Source organism: Hyalella azteca, unplaced genomic scaffold, assembly GCF_000764305.2.
Source record: "Hyalella azteca isolate HAZT.00-mixed unplaced genomic scaffold, Hazt_2.0.2 contig17841, whole genome shotgun sequence".
Taxonomy (NCBI): domain Eukaryota; kingdom Metazoa; phylum Arthropoda; class Malacostraca; order Amphipoda; family Hyalellidae; genus Hyalella; species Hyalella azteca.
Window position 1 is genome coordinate 328267 of NW_025947610.1, and position 4561 is coordinate 332827.

Here is a 4561-nt window from a genome sequence, read left to right on the forward strand (position 1 = left end):
GTATTTTAATGTATGTAAGTACACAAACTTGACAGGAAAAGTGATTTAAATTATGTATAGAGACGCATAGTATTCAAAAATACTATCATAAGAAATTAAATCTCAATGCAACAAAAAAACAATGCAACATGTTCACTTTTCGGGTGAAAAAAGTATTCGTACAAAACAATAAATCCGCATTATTTTAATATACTTTTTTCACCCGAAAAGTGAACATGTTGCATTGTTTTTCGTTGCATTGAGATTTAATTTCTTTTGATAGTATTTTTGAATACTATGCGTCTCTATACATAATTTAAATCACTTCTCCCGTTAAGTTTGTGTACTTACATACATTAAAATACGATTTTTCAAGTGTACGAATATTTATTTCCCCATAGAACGAACTGTTTTGTGTAGATTTGATTATGGCTATATATTGTCAGATATCATTACGATGATATCATACAAATATTATAACAATATTTCGCTTACCAACAGATGGAACCGTTGAAAGTTTAGGATTTGGCATTGCCGCGATGCATCAGGCTATTCCAAAAGTTATAATTCCGTGCAAACATGTTACGAGATCCCATCAAGGCAGGCTTATCACGTTTCCACGACACCTTTATATTTTGACTGAGGATACTTTTCGCCCTATCATTTTATCGATCTAAATCGACAGGTTAACGTGAGTTTGATTAAGTTGTTATCATGTTGGATGTGTGAAGTGCACTGTACAAAGTGTAAATCGAACATCTCCGTCAAGTTGGAATGTTTTTTTGATACGTTAATGTTTCATGCTGACTTTGGCAGAGAGGGTAGACATGATTTCTATGTTGTGTCTTTGTATCATGATCTAAAACTTGTTATCCTGTTATTTGTTTCTCTATGATTGTTTACCGCATTTATTCATTGCCTTTTCTTTAATTAGATGTGCTCATTGTCTGCAATTTATGTTTGCCTGCTAACTACAATTATAATATTCTAAATCAAATACCAAGTTCATCATAACCGAGACCTGTTCTCGCCTATATATATTTATGTATATATAGGTTAATAAACATATACCGGTATTACCAACTGAACATGTGTACAATATTCTGTGTGACTAGTGTGATCTACATCCATCATTGTGTACTTCTGTCTTTCTATTAGGTAGAGAATGTTCGATGTCTCCTTTGTGCGTATGTTTTCAAACCATCAATAATAAGGTGTTTCGCCTCAAAAGTAAAATACGTGTCTTAATTTTAGTAATATTGCTGAACATTTTGCTCCAAAATTAGAAATGGAAAAAGGAACCTAACAATGAACATTTTTAACCTCCCACTGTCATCCAAATCAAGCCACAGAGAAGTCAGACGAACGTTATGCTTGGATTTCCGTCTCTCTCAGTTCGGTGTAATCTTATTGACGATCATCTTACTTAATATCAGCTACTCTAGCATTGAAAACTATACTCGACGTCACATGCCGCATAACTAACTAAAAATTGCATTAAAAAAGGCTCGCATTTGAACATCCTTGAGAGCTTGATGTGGAACTCAGATGAACTGATGAAATCATCCGTATTGTCTTCGCATACCAAATTCAACTTCTCATTAGTGAATGAAACTTCAACTCAATTTTGTGAGTTGTTAATACGTTCGAGATTAAGCAATGAAATTGTAATTTCAAGGACCAGAAGATTATGAAACTTAAAATAATGCACTTCGTTTGTGGAAAGATATTTCCTGGTACACAGGTGGAACGCAGTCATGTTGAACATTGCCAAAGAATTACTAGGAATAAGGGTTTTTCTTGAGTTGCTTTTTGCAGAGTGCTTCTTATCATTCCTATATATATTCGCTGAAAATCAAGTGGTGTTGGAGATACTGTCGATCTATACACACTACTTTACTTATGATCATCCATATCATCACTTCTATCATTATCACAATGTCGGCAGGATTTTCATTAATAGTATTAAAATCATTGTTGTCTCACACCATCTTCATCTCAATCGCCATGCATGATCATCGTCATCATTATGTAACATACCTTATCTCATTGTTTTCATCGTCACCACATTCTCTCTCATTACTTTATATTCTAACCATAGGACCTCATTAATAAAGTTTGTGCGATTCACATTGTTTGATTGTGTCCATTAGCCCGGGAAATCAGTCAAAAGAGTTACTCACGTTCTCGGTAATGAATAAAATGACTGAGTGGAAATCATTTAACATGACTATTTTACGTGTATAAACTTTATCGTATGTACAAAATTTAATATTCCGGTCGTATTCTATCAAGTTTTCAGGAATTATCGCAGATAACGTCCGCTGATTTTAAATTATGAGTGAACAATCGATAGAAGGGATATCACGCTTGAAAAATAAATATATGAATAATCATACCTCATAATTTGAAGACGCAATTAAATTCGTAGAGTTACAGTTTTATCTTTATACGGTCTATTTTACAGCCGTCTCCATTGATGACACTCCAGTTGTTAAACCACGAAATTTTTACTGGTTATGTTTACCATGACGCAGTTCATTCTAGATATTTGTGCAACATAAGATCAGGTGCACTGTCATTTTTTGCAAATCATTAGACAGTCGATTTCGAAAGGGAAAATTCCATGAGAATTATGCGAAACTATTTTCAGAACGAAAAGCTATTTTCTACCTCAAGTTAGTTGAGGGAAGCTAAATTGTCTATTTAATGAATAATAGCGATGTATGTTTAGCGGGTTAGCTTAGGTCATTAATCCTGTCGAAGATTCTGAACATCATAGAATTTTCGCAGCTTGATGCGGGTTTCGAACACGCCACTCACTGCTTTAGTATCCACTGTCCTGAACCGACCGGCCTCCTCTCCGATTTTGACACGAACTGCCGCAGGGAGCTGGGAGCGAACCTGCACCTATCAGCTCTAATCCTGGCACCCAAGGACTTATATTATTATGATCTGGGTTTCTGGTGATAAATTTTTCAACTCATACCGTGCTAGATTTCCATATAACACAGCCAAAAATTAAAGCAATTAACTTAATTATTAAGGATTATTTCGCAAACTGCTGGTAGAGTTTCATGAATAATAAAATTATTGGAATTTTCTAGTCATCCACGATTTCTCTGAGAAATTATACAAATGTTGCGTCAATGTGAAATTTTACTGAATTAAAATAAACAAGAAATCGTGATACATTCCTGACATTATGAACCCAGCGTCACTGTTTCCCGGCCTTACTATTCCCCAGCATCTTCTTCCCCCCACACTTACCCCGACTCTCCACCATTATCGCATGGCTAACTGGAGGCTTTTCTCGCAGACCTTTGATGCTTATCTGAATTAGGTTAGGTTAAGTTAGTTTACCACTCGTATAGATCCTCTTTTCATAGCGTAATGCAGTCAAGTGAGTAGAAACTAAGAAAAGCCGTTCGGCAGTCGGTGAAAATAGGCGGGGAGACGGGGTAAGCGTGGAGGTAGAGTTATGGCGGGGGAAAACAGCTGCGACGAATGCCTCTGAAGCGGCCGAACCCCTATACACGAGGCTAGTAGCGTGGACAGTTCAAGCGCCGGATGAACTAGCGGCTAGTACTATCCCTGTGTACAGGCACCTGAACGGACGGGCTGGAGTGCTGACTGTGTATCAACAGCGGTATGGCGTAGGAAGTTGCTTACCGAAAATCGTGAGGAGGTTAGACGGCATGGGATAGAGCTGTTGGACGGTTTTCAATACGGCGTAGAGCGATTGTATTGGTGGCTTACTTCTCATTAGCTCGCTGGTTAATTTCCATGAAGGGGATTTGTACCTTTGGCTTTTAACTTGTAATCCCCTAGTCTACTCTGCCCTTTAGCAGGCTTACGCACGGAAAGGAGGATGAAAGATATGCTGGTCTTGGGCTATGCTGGCCTCCGGCATGCATCCCGCTGCCGGCAGTAACCAATCCGCACCACAGTCCACAGTGACTCCACACCTCCATACTTGCTATATGTGTGCGCGCGCAGTGTTAGGTTGCGGCGTGATGTTCGTGAAACTTAATGCATTATAGTTATAAGCTTTTGACATATTATTTATGTATTGTGTTCTTCTTCGAATATTCTTGGCATACAATTTTATTGTTCTTACCGCAATTTCAGGAACGCCGCAGCAGGAGCTCTAATGAGTAACAGTTTTCCGATCTAACTGCTATTGTCTGCTAGCCTAGCTATCGGCCATGGTTGAAGTTTGAACTATACTTATATACAACATGGTTTTACAATACATTGTACATATGATATAACTTAGCTAGCAACTTAGCTAATTCTTATAAGGCTATAACTAGTCTTTAACTATTTGACTATTTGTTATACATTAATGACATTATACAATTTACATGTGTTGATGTGTAGCTAATGTGTTAGGCTAGTCTGGAAAAGTCCTATTTTTGTCTGAAATATCGCGGCTCTAATATCATATAATTCCAGTAGGTATGAAATCTCGCGGCTCGAATGTCATAAATTTTTGTTTGATTAAAAAATCGCGGTTTGCACTTCGCAAACATGTCATTTCATAAAATTTTCAACTTCCGCAATCCGCATTGCTTTACCG